This window comes from Canis aureus, chromosome 31 (assembly GCF_053574225.1).
Source record: "Canis aureus isolate CA01 chromosome 31, VMU_Caureus_v.1.0, whole genome shotgun sequence".
NCBI classification, from domain to species: domain Eukaryota; kingdom Metazoa; phylum Chordata; class Mammalia; order Carnivora; family Canidae; genus Canis; species Canis aureus.
The window spans coordinates 19,099,090-19,118,239 of NC_135641.1; the positions used below are offsets into that span (position 1 = coordinate 19,099,090).

Here is a 19,150-nt window from a genome sequence, read left to right on the forward strand (position 1 = left end):
TACTGAATCACCTCTCAAAGGGAGCTTTTTATTTTATTTTATTTTTTTCAAAGGGAACTTTTTAATATGCGCAAAATTCTTGGGGACCAAGTAGCATAGATAGGACTGCATGTTATCTTCTAGAATCCTTTTAAATGCCATTCACTTTATTGGTGACACATTTACTGAGAGCCAGAGGCAATATGGGTATAGGCCTCAGAGACTAGAACTCTTAACTTTGATATTTGCATATCCTTTTGAAAGTCTGGAGAAAGCTATGAAGTCTCATCCAAGAAAAATGCACAAAGACTTGCATACAAGTAGTTTTTTGGGGAAGGTGGGGGGGGGGTGTAAACTTTGGGTTTAGAACTTCTGGTATAGGCTTACCTGTAATTAAACATGGCAAAACCTATACTGGACATTTAAAAAAAAATTCTAGGGTAGTACAAAGGGAATGTTTTGTAACTGCTTGGAGAAGTCAAGATAATTAATTTTAGAGTCCGTGCATTAAACAGTCAGACCCTACTGGTAGGGTCCCATCTCACCTAGTGCCTGAAAGCATTATATTTTCATAGTTCTATCTGAAGAGAACCTTTAAGACTTCTCATCTGACAGTTTCTGAGCCTGATTTTCATGAGATGATTCAGTATTTCTATGATTTTATATTTCTGCCATCTAGAGAACACTGTGTGTTGCTCTCAGCATTCAGTGTTTTGTTATAGTTCTCATTTTAACTGTGTATCTTTGTCTTTCAGTATGTGAGAGAGAAAGAGAGACAGAGGGAGAACACATAAATTTACTCAGAAGACTGGTTAGCAGAAGCCCTTAGATTACTGGGGCCCCTTGGGTCAGGTGCTTTAAGTTTTTGAGCTTCAGTTTCCTCATCTAAGCAAGAATACTTATTTCTCATGGTTATTTTAAAGGTTAGGTTCATGGGGAAAAAAATCAGTACCATATCAGACATTTTAAATGCTCAATGAATATTAATTCCTTACTCTGGTCTCTTCTCATCTTGGGTTTTTTATTTATGACTTTTGAAAAAGGAAGTAATCTTAGTTTCCTTGGTTTATAGGGAAAAAAGGGAAAGCAATGGTACATTCTAATAAAACTCATTGGAGAAAGATTCCCTGAAAATTATTTATGTTTGGATATTGTGCCTTTTGTGTTCATATTACTTGAGATGAGGCTACCCCCCAAAATTTTAAAATATCATCTCATAATTAAAATAATAGACTGTCATATTAGTTGCTACTTAAAGATTTTTAAAAGGTTGACTTTGCCTTATACCTATATCTTGAAGTCTAGCCTTTTGGAGTTCTTCTGAAATATGTAAAGTTCTATAGTGGTGCTCTTCCCCTCAATATGCTACCATTTATTCCTTCAAACATCTTTGTTGGGGCTGAAGTGCAGCACTGTCCTAGGTGCTGAAGAGACTGTCAGGAATTTAGACTCCATATAGACTGAAGATTAGGTAACCATGAACAATAATTTTTAAATATATATGTGTGTACAGATAGCAATTGTTTTATTTATTTTTTTAAGCTATATATATATATATTTTTAATTTTGATTTATTCATGATAGGCACACAGTGAGAGAGACAGAGGCAGAGACACAGGCAGAGGGAGAAGCAGGCTCCATGCACCGAGAGCCTGACGTGGGATTCGATCCCGGATCTCCAGGATCGCGCCCTGGGCCAAAGGCAGGCGCCAAACCGCTGCGCCACCCAGGGATCCCTGGATAGCAATTGTTTTAAAGAATGCTGTGTACCTCTGACAATAGAATTTAGAAATAGTATGTAAAGTACTCTCTAAAATTCTAACTTTAAAAATTAAAGAAGATAATATATATAAAACATGCATTAATTGACAGTAGATCATAAAGCTCTATATTAATGCAAAGACTATCACTATCTTAATTTCCAGGACAATCCCCAGAAATAAAATGAGGATCTTTATAAGGTATGAGTGATTTTGTTCTTTGCTTATTTACAATATTAATAAGAAAATTAAATGTGTTTTATAAACAGTGACTTCCAAAAGTAGAGAGCATTCAGTGTATTCTAGGTGGCTAGGGGTTTTTTTGGAAAGGACTTCTGAGGATTGTTGTCATTCACTCTTATTCATGAACTGTGTTCTCATCTCTCCTTTCAAGAATCTGGATACTTGGTTATTTGGATTTTCCCAAATAGGAAGAGGAGGTATCATTCACCTCTGGGGGCTAGGAAGGAGAACTAGAGTCCCTGATACCACTTAGAAAAACAATAGTATTGGGCATTCCCAGCATTTTTCATGGTCAAGGCCTAATATAGATGAATGGCTTTACCCTTTGGGAAACAGGGAGACAATGGAAGAGTTGCCAGCAGGGGTATGTATCTTGGGTGGGCCTTGATCACAGATACCATGAATGCCCAAAAGGCAAATGGAAGATTGAAACGTATATTAAAATTTTCCACAGGCTATGATGGAAAAGGAAAATTACCTAACTCCCCCTTGGGAGTAAGCATCTTCCTCACTCTGTGTAGATATTTAGGGAGTATTGCAAGCTGTGAGCTTCTCCGAGCACATCTAGTCTTTTGCATTTGGCTCTCTGAGCCCCTTCCCTCTGTAGCTCCATTCTTCCAGCTGCTTCTGTAAACTCTCCTCCATAGCATTTCATCCCCCATGGCTGTTCAAATGTGATTCCCCTGAGCCTCTCTTCCTCTCCAGCTGCATCTGTTCACCTCCCCTGCTGATCGATCCACTTCTTTAGCTCAGGGACAGCAAGAGGAAATGATTCCAGCAGCTAAACAGCCTTTATGCAGAGAGAATATTTAAATATTCTCAGTTTGCAAGATTTTCATTCACCTCATGCTATGATCAGAGGTTGATGGAGACAGTTTGGAGCTTCTCTCTGTTAGTAGAGACCTGGAGATTTTCAGAGATGAACGCCAAAATCTTGTCAACATTCCCTTCCATCCACCCCCTCCCAAAATACATACATATATACATACATATATATAAAAGAGAGGAAGGAAGGAAGGAAGCAAGGAAGGAAAGGGAGATAAAGAAAAAGAATGGAAATAAGATGAATGTCCAAGAATAAGACAATAGATAAGTATATATATACTTAAGAGAGTAGAAATACAATTTTTTTGATCAAATTCCTTTTTAAATAATGGTTCTCACATTCCATTTTCACCCTAACTTTGGATAAGACTCTAGCCAAATTAGAAACTGTTCTTAATATTTATCATTTCCAGTGAATGGAATTTAAAAATGTGTATTGAATTCTAAATGTTTATATCACTAAAAATTATCTTTTGTTATATAAAATGTATTTTCACAGGGGTATTTAATTTTTTTTTAATTTTTGGCTTTTTTGAATATTTATTTTTGCAAATTTAAACTGTTAGACATTGTTCAAGATAACCTGTCAGGTGGCCTTTTCCTGAGGACTAAATATAGTGATAGCCTAGCACAGTAAATACTCATTTATATATATATATATATATATATATATATATATATATATATGCATGCATTATATAAATATATATGCATTTATTTCCTCCATGCATCTGTTTACATGTTTACCTTTTAATTAATTAGATGTTATCTCCCTATGTTGTTGTGATAGTTTCCTTATCTATTGTCTCATTCTTGGACATTCATCTTATTTCCATTCTTTTTATCTCCCTTTCCTTCCTTGCTTCCTTCCTCTCTTTTTTTATTTTAAAAATTACTTTCTATTCTTTTTTTTCTGTCTTTCTTCCAGGCTATCTTCCTTTATTTTTCCTTTGTTTTGTTACCCTAAAGAAATAATGAGAAGAACGCTTTTTGCAGTCTTCCATTGTGATGTAATATCCCCAAATAAAATTTCCAGATCAAGGATCTGAGCAATGACTGTCTTGATTGCTTTTCTCTATGTTGAGCCACATTTTCACAATAATGTATACTCTTGTATATGCCAGGTTCTCCACAGTTGTGCCAATGTTGGGTTTTCTTATTTTTCATTTATTTTTGGAAGTTCAGTAAGTTTTTAATGGTACTTTGAAAATATCTTTTGTTCTGTTAGCAAGGTTATAGTTTTTCCATTTGATAATTTCGTATTTCAGTTTTCTTATATGTAAACTATCTTCTTATATTACTTATCCAGTGAAATCTGAGTAATGATACAATATAGTCCTTTCAAAATATCAGATATTTTGAATAGTAACCAGTAAATATTAATTGAATGACTATTTTGTGCTAGGCATTGTTCTAAGAACAATAGGAATCTGCAGATATAATAATAAATGATATGGTCTCTGGCTTCCAGGAGGTTTGAGAAATTTATATAGTAAAAGGGTAACAAGTATATACACAAAATGCATCATAATAACAGGTGTTGCAAAGGTGATACGTATTGGGTTCATTGGAGTCACATAGGAAATGGAATTATCAATGAAGCTGGGAATTAAAGAAAGCTCTTATCATGAAGGATTACAGAGGAAACTTTTACCAGTTACATTTGCCATTTGTTTTCTTTCTGATTCTCTTGAATCTGTGGCTCTTTTGATCGTTCATCAAAGCAACTCCATTGCTTTCATTTGCCTGGTAATACCACTGACTTCTATGACTCAGTAATTTACAACACATATGTCTGCATAATACAGCATCAAGGTACATATTACTATTATATGCATTTTATGGCTTAAGATGAAAATAGAATGGGATTAATGCTGAAGGGGACATAGTTGCTCATGTTTTGTTTATTTATTTGAATGCCCAGTTAATGGTCATGCATGGTCTCAAGTTTGAGGTTGATTCTCTCATGCCATAGGACTCTTATGTATTCCTACCAGGAAGTCCATGGGATGACCTCAGACCTTGTAGTGTCTAAGGAGCATAGTGGACTATGTGCTCTCCCACTCCACATGCACACACCTAAGGATTCATCTAATGCCCAAACCCTGATCTTTCTGGTATCAAAATCTTCATCTCTTTATGAATGATAGTAATGCAAAAAGGTCCTGAATTATGGAGAATGGAGTTTATCTAGTTTTTTCTTTTGCTGGCTTTAATAGATCAGTTTTTAGGGGTGGACCTATCATAGGTACTTAACTACTTCAATGCTTTGTTGACTGGTTGGGTTTAGCTTTTTTTTTTTTTTTTTTTTAAAAAGAGCCCATACTTACTTTTGTCATGGTGAGCCCTCAGCAATGTCCAGTAATACTAAGGTATCTTTGTACATTTTTATACACCCAGATTCCCAACTCCAGACCCCACTCCATTTGAGAGAATTGTTTTGACTCCAGGTGTTTGTATATCCACTAGAGGGCACTGTTTTGTCAGAGGCTGTTTCAGACTTTTGAATACCAAGATATACACCTTAACTTCATGGTCCATGTACAGCTTCCAAGTTTTCTATATTTGCTAGTGAGTGACTCTGAGCCTTCCATCACAACTATGCTTGTGAAAATAGAATCATGATATTAAATTATGGTTAAAAAGCAATTGTATTAAGATTAGATGGAAGCAAATATTACTTATCAATAAGACAAATATGTGTTTAATAACAGAAGGGCATATACTAAATAAGAATGGTCATATACATTTAAGTCACTGATTTTTTTTCAGATTTTTTACTAACCAATGCTAGAAGGGCAAAGAAAGTTTTCATTAAGTCTTCAATTTCATTTTTGCACTTACATAATAAACACATTATCCTGTGACTGGAGAAATTCCAAGCTAAACACATTATATCCAAATTCCAAAGGTAGCCTCCATGGAAATTTGTCTTGAATGCAAATGGCAGCATTGGGTCTGTTGCTATTTTTTAAAGCTAGAAAGGCTGCATTTTATGAAAAGTTTTTTTTCCTCCCTCCATCACTTCTAATCCCACAGAAATATCTTTAGGCAGAATCAAATGAGTTTCCTGGGCTTTAATGTCAAACAGCTCAAGTTTGCAAATATTTTCAACTTAGACGTGAATCAACACGGGGGATATGTGAGAAGACAAAGCTGTTTGCACTGTCAGTGCGCTTCCAAACACATCATTAACCCAGTGGTGACTCACAAGGCTCCACTGGAGCTGTCTAAGGAAGCTGCAAAAGAGGGAGAAGCCAACAGGGAAGGTATCTTTCCCAAGTTTAAAATCTTAACTCAAAACCACGTCCGGAATCAAAGGAGATGGTAGGGCCCAGTACCCTGTCAGGTATGATGGGACAAAACATAAACAAGAGCTCTTGGAGTGTTCTAACAAGAATCTTGTGATAATCTGTTAGTAAGGCCTCTTTCAAATTACACTTGAAAACTTAAAAGGGGGGGGGGGGGACTTTTTTTTTTTTTTTTTTTTTTTGGTGCCGGGCTGCAAAGTCATTTGTGAGTGTTTAATTAAGCTTACTTTGATTAAAAACGTAGGCTTAAATATCTGTTGATTTTGTGACAAGCTGTAGATGCTAATTGTCTTGATTGGTTTTATTTTGTATTCCCAGGACAACAGGATCATATATGCAGAACTGTGGTTGGGGAAAGGAACAAAAATAAAATTTTTAAAAAGAAACATGTATTTCTTATGTTAGCCAGATGTTATAAAATCCATTCATATAGGAGACATTAAGCCTGAGAAGAATTTGAAAGGCCTAGAAAAGAAATTGAAGTTCTGCTCCCTCAGAATTTACATCTAGCAGAAATCGATGATAGTTTTTTCATGAAGTTTATTTGAAATTGAGAGCCTATCTAGCTTCCCACCCACAATCCCAACATTTGGGTATTTGTAAGTTACACTGTTTCTCTTAAATATTTTATTTCTTTTCTGGAGGGCCTTATAACTTTTAACAAGAGGAGAAACCATTTCTTTCCATCCATTTGATGTAGCAAATTATTTATGGAGCCAACATGTTGACACACTATAAACTGTAAAAAATGAGGCCTAATAAGGTTAATTGTCATCTGAACCTTCCTCTGTAGGCTGCAATCTGTGGGCTTTGATTGTTTCTCTGGGGGAAACTCTGCCCAGATGGCGAAGTCCTCAAGGCCCTGACCCACAAGAGGCCTGCAGAGATGGAGAACAAGGTGCTTCTCCACAGACTAATTAATTTACTAGTATAGCACCTGTTCCAGAATAGATAGGGCTGGAAGGGAAAGCAGTCCCTGGGCACAGTGGCAAGCTTGCGGGTAAATGGATTTCAGCTGATTATATTAAGCTGATGCTTTGATCATCTAAAGGCGTTAAAATGGAAATATGTTTTTTCTGGCTGTTGGCCTCTGTGAGTGTGGTTTGTGTTATTACTATAAATGTTGGGTAATAGAAAAGACTGTTTTAGAATTTCACCCATCTAAAAAGAATTTCCCATTTAAAAAGTGTGCAGTGTATTTGTCTATTTCTTTTTCCCATTTAGAAATGCATGTTGTCATAAAGCTGCACCTTTTAAACAATTCTGCTTACTTGTTTCCATTTTATTCCAGCCAAATTACTAGCTGGAAATCAAACACCAGCACAGATTCCTTTTAGCTAGAACATTTTATTATGTACTCACACCTTTAATTCAATGTGTGTAATTAGGCTTTAATCAGCTGAACACTATTTGTGAAAAATTATCAGACACTCCTTTAAATGAAATTCTGGTAAAGTCATGCTATTTAGGCTTTGGTGACTAGTTACTGGCACGAATAAATCCTTGAGTAAACAAGGCTTGGTAGTAAATGGATTTACAATGTGAGTCTTTCTGCACTCAATTTCACTTTATTGCCTCTTTGATTCCCAAAAGGATTAGAGGTAATTTTTCCAGTCCTTTAGATGCCATAAAACTGTTTCCCTTTCCAAATTAATGCTATGATCTTCCATGTAATGTGTTTGGCAAACACGAGGAATTTATAAGACCACTAGTCTTAGGTTGCATAGCAATGGAAATAAAAATATGGTGTCTTAGATGTCATGGCCTTACAGTGGGCAGCTTTCGCCAAGGTTTTGAAAGGTTAGTGGTTTAAAAATAGAGAAATATTTCTGCTCATATGGAAGACAGCCTAAAGAATGCTAATGCTTTGGCAAGTTAAATGATTTGAACTATTTCTATAACCACTGTGTGTTAAATTCTGACATTGCAACAGTGCTATTAACATTGTGATGGGTAAAATTGGGTCTTTTTTAAATGAAGATATCGCACAGAATATGAAAACAGAGCAAGCACACAGATTTAGCACATAATCCTAGGGCTTATTTCCAGATTGTCCTGTCTGGTTGTGTCCTTATAATCTTTGGAACCGTCCTGTGGAAGAAATTGAACATTTCATGGCTGTTTTTCTTTGGTTTTTCTCTTCCAAAACTCCAAGAGCATTTTAAAATTTTTTGTGTTAGTGGATTATTTTTCTGATATGCATTCCTTTTTTTAAAATAACAAAGTATAAAGATATAGTGTGAAAATAATAAATTCACTGTTATACCCTGATCCTGTCCCTCTCTCTGACCCCTTATTGACCAGTTCTTTGTGTGGCCCTCCAGAGGTGTTTTAATGATGCTTGGTATGAATGATAGGACATTTGGGTTGTTTCCAAGGGTCCGCTTCCAGAAGCAATGCTATTTTCATATCCCTGAGTATATATTTCTGGGCCAGTGGTGCAAATGCATCTCTAGTATATGTTCCTAGAAGTAAAATTAAAGGGTTTAGATTGCATGCACTTTGAATTTGGATAAATGTTAAGTTGTGCTCCAAGTATGATGTCGAAATATGACTATTTCTTCACAACCTGGTTTATTTTTCCCCCAACCTGAAAGTTAAGAATTGTATCTTATTATTTTAATTTGCATTTCTTTAATTATGAGGAAGGTTGAGTATCTTTTCAAATAATTAAAAACCACTTCATTTTCTTTTGATGTGAACAGCCTGTTCATGTCCTTTGCCAGTCTCTCTATTGGGCCATCAATATTATTCTTGGGGGGTTGAAGAGCTCTTTATGGAATAAGGAAATCAGCCATCTGTCTGCCAATGCACAGCATTTGTCATTGCAGTGGCATTTCCCTTCATATCTGTCATCTCTCATTTACCATGCCTTCTATTCCTCTTCTTTTATCATTGGCAGTGTGGATTTAGGGTTGCTTAATAACTCCTGGAAACTAGAAATGATAATGTCATGGGAAAGGGGTTAATTTAGGTGGTTTTCTAACTTTGACTTTTGATGAAGGAGGAGGAGAAGGACTGAAAGGGCAAAATTAAAAAGAGGGTGAAGAGACTTTAATGATTTGAAAGAGGAGCTTTTATACTGATGAGACCTTGAAAAAATAATGTTCATACAAAAAAAGCAGCAATTTATTTTACCCATAATTTTCTGCTTGCTTTTGCCACTACTACAACTATTTGTGTTGGAGTAAAATTTTTCTTTCTAGATGCTTTGACCATGAAGTCATATTTCTGTGTCTGGGACACCACAGCTTGTGGGCAGAAAATGGAAGTGATGGTAGTGCCATAAATTCAGTGCAATGACCTCGATCCTGGACGAAGTGGAGAGGGGAGAGAGAGCAGCAAGACTAACAGCTCTTGTTTAAGCACAAATAACTTTTAATGTTCAGCTCAATGTTGATGACAAAGTAAGAGACAGGTTTTAGATGTTATGGCTTTATCTCAAAATAAAATGTATTTGTGATGTCCTGAAGTACTGTTATCACTATTATCTTCAGAGTAATGGCTACAAACCTAGGCTCTGGAATACAGTGGTTCAGGTTTGAATCTTGGGTCTTTTAATTCTTGGCTGCATGTACTTTAAGTTCTCATCTATAAAATAGGGATGATAAATAATTTCATAGATTGTTATAAGGATAAAATGAGATAATGCATGTGCCGGCATAAGCTCTGTCAGTGTCAGTTCTGATTATTAGCTTTATTAATTATCAGAAAGTATTGATAAAATCTTACCTAAATTATGCTACACTCAACTGGTTTAAAGTAAGTGAATGGACATCTGTGAAACTTTCTTACCTGTGCTCACATATGTTACAATCTTCATTAAACCATAATTAAGTGGTTTCTGGGGGAAGTTACTTGTGGTATTTTTTCTCTCTTGAGAATCTTTATCCAAACCTGGTTTAAAGGTAAACACCGGATATTGTAATAGTGTTATCAGGATGAAGTTGGTTATGGCAAGGGGCCACAACTTGTATGCTTCTTACAAGTGAATATTGGCTGGCTTTTCCCACCTCAGTCCCCATTGCATTTATGTTTGCTAATGCTGTTCCTTCTGTTTGAAATGCTATTCCTGCCTTTACCATTCATGTGGAAACATATATATATGTTCTTCTATTTGTCAAGGAAATTGGTAGCTAAATTTTATTCTAAGTCACTTCTGCTAATGAACAAGAATAATGCAAAAGAACACTGCTAAATTGAGTACGACTATCCAGGATTATAAGGGAGACAAGTGTGTTTATTTATTAGTTTTAAGTGAATGACTTTCAATCACTCCAGTCAACATTTCTGATATGAATATTTCACGTGAAATGATTGCTATTGTGTTGGTTAGTTTTGCAAATCAGAACCTATTTGCAGAACACCATTAGGCCAATATATCTTATCATAATATTTGCCAGTACCGCAGGTTTTACAAATTAGTTATTGTGACTGTAGTTTTCTATTAACATGAATTTACTGATTAACTAATTTATTTACTTTATGAGAATTCATATAGCACAGCGTCAGTGTTCCATGACTAAGAGTGAGTGCCTGGATTCTTGGTATTAAAAACAACTACCAGCCATTGTACTTTTTTTTCTTTCCTGGTTCTACATGCCCAGAGAGTGCCTTGAATATGAATTTTAAAAGCAAAACTAAACCCAGAGTTCCTAGAGTGATTATAAAATAGTCACTTAGGAAATTAATTAGTAACATTTACAGGCAAGATCCTGAATCAGATCTACTCAATTTATGAGGGGTCCTTCACGAATGACTGCAATTTCATCAGAGGAAGATCACTGGGATTGTAGTTCCTAAAAACGTCCTTTTTTTCTCTAAGATAAATGAAAATAGTGAACAAATGCCATTTCTATCTATCAAATAGGCAAAAGTTCCAATACTAGTAGTCAATTGTACAGAATGTAGTAAGATGGGGACCCTCATGAATGATTGGTAAAACTGCATATCGGTGCAACTTTTCCGGAAAAGTAATTTGGCAATACATATTAAGAAACTTCAAACAGATTTCTTGGTGAAATGGTAGATGGGGCACATGCATCTAGGTTCCTCTTGCTGCAGGTTCCAATTAAGTCCAACTAAATGGAATAGGAAAATAGATAAATATCAATAACTAAATTATACTACTAACATACTACTACTACTAATCTGATGCTAGAATCAGATAACAACAAAAAGTTGGAAAATGGATGAAAGAAGGATAAGGAAGGAGTAAAATATGCTATTTCTAATCTAATTCAGGAGTCTGTTAGATGCTCTTCCTTTAGGGGGAAAATTGTGTGCCTGTGTGTGTGTGCATGCGCACATGTGTGTGTGTGCGCATGTGTATGTGTGTGTGTTGAGCTTAAAGGTAAACACTAGTAAAACAAAGTGGGAAAAATGTTTTTTAGATTAGTAGAGAAACAAATGTAGGACAGACGTAACAAACGTGGTTCAAGATACAAAAATAGATAAATAAGAGAAAATAATAAAAATAAGACTATAATAGAGAAAATAATAAATAGAACATTTCAAACTTAACTTTAGAGATGTGGGCTATATGAATAATAAGACCAATGAAATGTTATAATTTGGTCAAAAAATTTTGAATGGTGGCTATAAAAGAGGGTGTAGCTAGCAACCAAGGCAATGAGAGGACTCATTCTGCATGTCTGTAGGCATGGCATGGCTTTTACTCCAGGACAAGAGCTCTGGCTGTAGATACTCCCAGTTGCCCAGAATAAGCAGGTTTATACCTTTCAGTTTAGAAAGATTTAGAATTAATATCATCAGTTACTTGCGAGAGATTGTCATCTTTTAGTAGGTATGCATGTTTCAACCCCAGGAAAATGTAAAACTAAGTATGAAAAGGCAAAGAGAATAAAAACCATATATATAAATATTTTTATGTTAAGAAGTTACATGCATAGGGGCACCTGGGTAACTCAGTCAGTTAAGCGACCGACTCTTGATTTCAGCTCAAGTCCTAACCTTATGGTTGATAAGAGCAAGCAAGCCCTGTGTCAGGCTTCGCATTCAGTGGGAGTCTGCTTGGATATTCTCACCATATGCCCCCTCCCCAGCTCATGCTCCTCTCTCTCTCAAATAAATAAATAAATAAATAAAGTCTTTTTAAAGAAGGAGTTACATACATATATTTAGTAGCTTATGTACTTGGAATGTTGAAGTTAATTTGGTCTATTAGAGTCTATTCCAAACTGATTTATTTTGGTCTACGATAGCCATGTAACTCCATTTTAAAACAGTAATTTGATATGTTAAATTGATTAAGTATTTAGGTTTATATTTTTAAGTTGAAACCTAACTAAAAAACACAATATTGACAACCAAAATAATTATATTTATAAATGTAAACAATGGATTTTTAATTTATGCACCCACAAAGGTTAGATTTGTTAATTCAGACAGCTGAATTACTTAAAAAAGAAACCAATTATTTTAAGTGTATAAATACAGTTTTAAATGTTTGAAGGTGTTAAGTAATCTATAAATATGATTGACCTTTACCAAAATTCCCTTAGAAATGATTGCTTAAGTCTGGCAGACTTATAAATAGAATTATAAATTTCTTAAGTTCAACTTAAAAATAAGGAAAAACTAGATTTTTAAAGTTTGTACCTTATTCATTGAATATGAATTTTTTTGAGTATGAATTTTAAAAGCAAAACTAAACCCAGTAATAGACATTTCTATACTCAAAAGCCACCTTCAACAACAAAATAAACAAAAACGCCTCACATCAACAGATATGACAGTAGGTAAAAATAAAATCAGGGGTGACAATGTTAATATTAGAAAATGAAAAATTCAAGGCAAGAAGCACTTGCTGGAACAAAGGAGATCAGTTTTCAACAATAAAAAATCCACATTGAGGATAAAAGAATTACAAACTATTATATGCAAATAACAGCACTGAAATTTTTTATTAAACAAAAAATTACATATACATTTTATTTGCATTTAAATAAAACTAGCATAAGAAACTAACAGAAACATAAAGACTTTCCACACTAACAGCAAAAGATGCCTTGAAGCCCTAAAACCAGTTCATTTTTTCTACATGAACTTTCACTTCTAGGAAGCCATACTTATGATATCATTGGAAATGTGAATAAAGCTTTCTGTGTAAGAATATTTGTTAATAGTGAAAAATTAATCATTCAAATACCTAACAATTGGGAAGTGATCAAATTAGGGTTCATTATTGAATGGATCTGTGAACACCTAAAATTATCTGCCAGATTTGGTGTGTCTGCCTATAACTCATCAGCTTCACATGCTTCATGTCTTCATTATAGTAAGAATAACTAAATAAATTTTGAGCATCTATAGACTGTGAATAATACAGTCACTAAAAGGTGCCCAACTAATTTTAATAATATTAAAGATTAATTTTATTTTTTAAATATCTCCAATTAATTTTAATAAATTTAATAGCAAGCACAACAAATGCTTATTATGTTATATGAAGTGAAAATCAGTTAAAAGCTCTCCACATATATAATGATTGAATAAATCACAGACAAAGAGCACACATCCATCAACTCAATCATGAAAAGAAATATCCATGTGGAATCTTAACTAAAGGCAGGGAAATTGGGTTATTTTCTTCACTGCTATAGACTCGGCATCTAGAGTAGTGTCTGGCATGTAGTAGGTACTCAATAAGTATTTCTTGAATGAGTAAATGAAAATCCATCAAAGTGTTAATAATGATGGTCTCTAAGTGGCAGGTTTAGGGTGTTATTTGTTCTCTATACTGCATTTTCTAAATTTTTTTTCTTGATGCACATTCATTATATTTAGAATGACAAAAGAAATCTTTAAAAAAAAACTAGGTAAGGACTTCCCCTATTATCAGTCTTTCTACCAAGGAGAAACCATTCTTTCCTTCCTCAAGATGCCTTTCCCTGAGGTGGCATGACTTGGTGTAGTCTTCAACATCTGAGGTAAAACATCAACCTGCTGCTTAGAAGTCTCAAATGTTTGTAAATCAGCTTTTGCATTCACAGTCTACACTCTGTTCCCAATATACCTTTCCAACTGTATCGCCAACTCTTCCAAGTAAGAAAATGCCTTTACTACTTTCACTGTTCTCAGACTTTGCTTCCAGGGAGCTTCTAAGACCATTCTGGCCAAATGGTCGTCTTGGTCTTCTTCCTTCCATCCCAATCTTCAGAAATCTTGCCCATCCTCACACCATTTCATGCTTTGTCTGCACCGTCCCACCCCAAAATGAGTTACTTCTGTGATGTTCTTCAGCCCTGTTGCATCTGTTGATTATTTTGGCTCTTAACCCCACATCCTTGCTGTTTTTCTGAGGTGTTTCATAAGTGTATGACTGGATTTCCCCAAGGTGCTAGTAAACCTCATGGGATCGGGGAGAATGATGCTTACTTCTTTATATCTCTCATCAGGCCTGGCACAGTGCCTTGAACATAGCAAGCACCAAACACATTTATCAAAAATGATAGAACTCTATTCAGTCCTGCTGCTGATCAGAAAAGCTGAAAAAGGAGAGCTTGGGAGTCAGAGAAACTGGGGTTTAAACCCACCACTGTTGATTACTATTTAATGTGATCTTACATTAGTTAATTTTTTTGAGCCTTTCATGACAATTTACTGCAGTAATTATAAGATCTTACATTGTCTTCTCAGCTCTAACTGGCCCTAGATAAATTATTCTACCTCTTCAAGCCTCAGTTTCCTCATTTGTTAAAGAGAGATAACAATACCAGCTGGCTCATAAGGCTGTCAGAGGAGAGAAATTAAATAAAGCTTGGGAAAGCCTTTGACGTGGTTAGGAGCACATGATCAAGGTTTGCTCAAAACGCAGCAATTATTTTGGTATTTGAGGGGACTACAATGGTGAAGAAATGGCACTGTTTCTCAACCTATTTAAAGACTTCTTATAAATTTTAAGTGAACTAATGTATAGAGAAGTACTTAGTATGATTCAAGCATAATAGATGTTGGCAATCATTATTTTAGCTTCTTATACAATGGATAAGTAATACCTGTTTTGTTTGCAGAGTTATTAGTTGGATTCAATGTTAAATTAGTATAATATGTGATTAATAGATTATAATTTCCCTCTTGATCCTTCCTATTTCCCTTCCCTCAGCCCCTGTACCCTACTACTAATGTTTGACATCCTTATGTCACAGTATTGTACATCTGAAGAACTATTGGGGTCCTCTGGTCATGTCTGAGTGTAGACATGGTTCATGGAGAAATGCTGGTTCCCACTGAGTTTCTCTGTGTTCCATGTCCCCTAGTGACATTTACTTTGTATGTATTATGACTAAAGTGAAGATTATATTCAAATTGTTGCAGCACGAGACCAAAAGGAATCATAATTATGAAGTTTGCAAATGAGAAAATGAGGCCCAGAGAGGTTTGTGATCTCCCTATGGTCACACAGCATGTTGTCTGTATAGTCCTATGTGTTGTGTGGATCTACTTGCCTTTCTTCCCCTAGGCTTAGTGATTACCTGTTTTAACCCTCAGGAGTCACATGAGACCTGCACAGCATTCTGCAGAGAGCCAAAAAACATGCCTCATTTCCTGCTGGATCACCCAGAAAATATGTTGAAATAAAAGTTCTTTGCTCTTATTTTTTCCGCGTAGCTTATGTTATTCATTAAATGCCTATTTAATATAAAGAAACAAATTAAATAGGGGAGGGGAAGGAAAGCATTTCTTTAATTTTTCTCCCCGTTGCTTTTTGTGCAGGTGGATTGTTGCAGGAGTCCCCTCTTCCGAAGCCCATCTGGGATGTTAGTTTAGCTCTATTGATGTTTAAGACTCCGTCTTTCATCATAACCACATGCCAAGACAATAAGTAATTGAACCACATGTTTTGCCTTTTTAAAAAGGTGTAATCTCCTTCTGAAGTGTAGAGATGTTTAGCAGGATTTTTCTAATTTATCTGTCATCACACCATGCGGGCTAAGCTCCAAGCCCCGACTGCAATGTCTCTTTATCACCGTCTTTTGATGAACACCTGTTTCCAGCATACAAATATATCTGCTGAGATGCAAAATTAAAATAATTTCAACAGTATAGGAATAATTAGGAACCTTTTTTTGAAAGGTCCACCTGTTCCAGATATCAAAATATCATATTTAGTATCATGTACATCCTTTTATTACTAGATATTCTGTAAACCAGGTATGTATATATTCTGTAATAATTCTCCCCTGATATTCCATTAAATAAAAAAATATTTTTATTTTTAGTTACTTAATTGTAAACAGTTTTTAGAATAACCAAAGTTCTCTATCTTCAGTGAAAGAATTTCCTAAAGATAATTTATCTACAAAACTTTTTAAGGGAAAAAATTCTGTAAATATTCTATTATTTATGACTGTAACTTTTGATAAGGATTTGACCAAAGTCATAAATACAACAATGATTGTATGAATTTGAAGTTAGTTTTAGTAGATATTATTTTTTAAGAGAAAAAATAAGGGCCCTTATAGGAAAAGGGTTTTTTTTTTGCTAAAGTTTGGCATATTAAAACAATTAAATCAAAATATTTAATATAAAGAATTATTATTATTTATAATTATCACTCATCTTACTTTATATTTAAGGCTTTATCCATCATGCTTACTTACTTATGGCTTTCCTCTAAACTGTGAGCTGGGTGGTTTGAGCCTTCAGGATGAAATTATATGGCAACTGTAATCCCCTACTTCATGGGGCCTTCCTCGAGAGTGACCCCCTATCTACTACATTTCCAAGAATTCGTATATAAAAAAAGAATAGATACTTTAAAAATACCCAGGATAAGAGGCATTAATACACAACAAGGTTTGAAATGATTTACGTAGCTATGGTGGTGTTCATTCTGGATAAGAAGTAACTCCATATTTATCCAAACACCAATAAAGCAAATTCACAGGTGAAAGCTAAGTTAATGTAAAAATGTATTATAATTTTCTTCATTTTCAGAATGTGAAATCTGAAGTGCCAGATTTCTGGTTGTTTTTCTGACAACCATGCAAAAAGGTAAATCACCAGTTGCCTGGCCCTTACATGCAAAGTTGTCCGCAGGATGTTATGTGGCTGGTTGCTTTTTAGCTGTCGGGGACATTTTGGGCAATGGTTAGATACACAAGACTAATTATACTAATTAATCCACACCAATGTGTGAGCAGTAAGCATGTTTTTACAATTAGGATGTAATTTTTAAAAATCCTTTATTGGGTACATTTAGAGACACAGCAGTTTCAGATTTACCATACAATAGGAAAAGTGGTTATCCAAATCGAATAAATATAAATTTCAGCTTAGGCAAATAAATTAATATATGGCAAATGAAACCTACACTTGGGTCGCAAATACACACTTACATAAGAGTGATTTTTTTTCTAAGCAGATATATGCATTGTAGCTTTTGTGGTCATTAAATTATAGGGATCTCAAATCACTTAATGTGATGTAATAACATCACATTATTTCTATAGCTTTTACCTCTATTGTGAATAGTTGCATTAATCAGAATAACTGCTCCTCAAAGATATCTACAGTCAAATCCCCAAATCTGTAACTATGTTATAGCAAAAATCAAAAAAGATAAAATTGAAAAAAATACCCCTGAAGATGTGATTAGGTTAAGGGTCTTAAAGGTTCACCCTTGTATTATCTTAGCAAGCCCAGAGTAATCACAAGTGTCCTCTAAGTGAGAAAGAGAAATCAGGAGAATCAGTGTCAGAGTGATGTGATATGAGAAAGATTCAGCCTGCTATTTCTGGCTTTGAAGGTCAAGAAAGAGGCCAAAAGCCAAGGAATGTGGGCAGCATCTAGAAGCTGGAAAGGACTCTTCTCTGAGCCTTCAGAAAGGAATATAGCTTTACCACACCCTGATTTTTAGCCCATTGAGACCTCCAGAATTATAATAAATTTGTGTTAAGCACTGTAAAGTGCTAATACTATTTGCTTATTTTTAAAAAATATTTTATTTATTTATTTGAGAGAGAGAGAAGCAGAAATTGCTAGAGAGAGCATGAGTGGGGAGGAGAGGGAGAAGCAGGCTCCTTGCTGAACAGGGAGCTGGACACAGGACTAGATCCCAGGACCCCAGGATCATGACCTGAAACAAAGGCAGACACTTAACTGACTGAGCCGCTCAGGTGCCCCTGCTTGTTATTTTTTATAAGAATACATAAGATAATGCATGTGAAATTGTTTTAAAATGTTCAAAACTTTGAAAAGATAAGATTTTTAAATAAGTAAAACTATTTCTAAATTTTATAGTAACTAAGACGGAACCATTTGAAAGTCTTCCTCAAATTTCATCAAGTAAGAGGTAGTGACTAAAGAATGTGGAATATGTCCAGCTTCATTAGAAAGCAATTGTGAGAATGTATCCAGACAGCCAGAGAGAAGGGTTGAGTAAATGACCTGGACGGTATAAAATGCCAAGAATATAAGTGATGTCAGCAGAGCAGCAAAGATGCAACAGAGAGGAAATTATCTCAGCAGGGCTGAGGAAAACAAAAAATACTGGTATTCATTAAAAGACTAGATTATTTATAGCAAAACTAGTTTAAATGCCCCTTAAATGCTATTTTCTAAAAATTGGGTAGATAGCTCTTTTTGCTTAGAGGTATTCAGCACTGAATTATTTTAATTGGAAAAAAATTGATAACCATCTTAAATGTGCAACAAGTGGAAAATGATTAAGTAAAATATGGTTTAACAATAGGATTAGATACTATAATTAAAAGTACTCATGAAAAGCTTTTAATAGCCTATGCAGGAAAACAGATATATTGACAGAGTATAATAACAACTACATAAAATCCTTTAAAAAAAACCTGGAGGAAATTTACAAATTAAAATGTTATCACAAGTAGTGGAGTAATAGTGGTATGTTTTCCTTTTCTCGATTTTTCCTTTTCCAGTTTATAAAATACATATGCATTGCTTTCTATCCTCCCAATCAGCATATACTTTAGAAAATTATACCATAGTCTTAGGAGGCTCTTCTAACTGGGCATATTTGTTGCCATTTCCTAA

The 19,150-nt window shown here is 34.8% G+C and overlaps 1 protein-coding gene across 37 annotated transcripts in view; it reads left to right on the forward strand.

Annotated features, from left to right (window-relative positions):
* Nucleotides 1–19,150, forward strand: part of LOC144302453 (uncharacterized) — a 696,165-nt gene that overhangs the window by 313,899 nt on the left and 363,116 nt on the right. For 4 of the 37 annotated variants that reach the window (XM_077879792.1, XM_077879790.1, XM_077879783.1 and 1 more), the window contains 2 exons: nt 1,905–1,940; nt 15,857–16,317. The exons of 30 other annotated variants lie outside the window; for them this stretch is intronic. The gene's annotated coding sequence lies outside the window, so the exon portion shown is untranslated. Of the gene's footprint in view, nt 1–1,904; nt 1,941–4,531; nt 4,624–9,324; nt 9,548–15,856; nt 16,318–19,150 lie in introns of those variants that run through there. 3 more of the 37 variants (XM_077879785.1, XM_077879786.1, XM_077879787.1) reach the window with 3 other exon arrangements.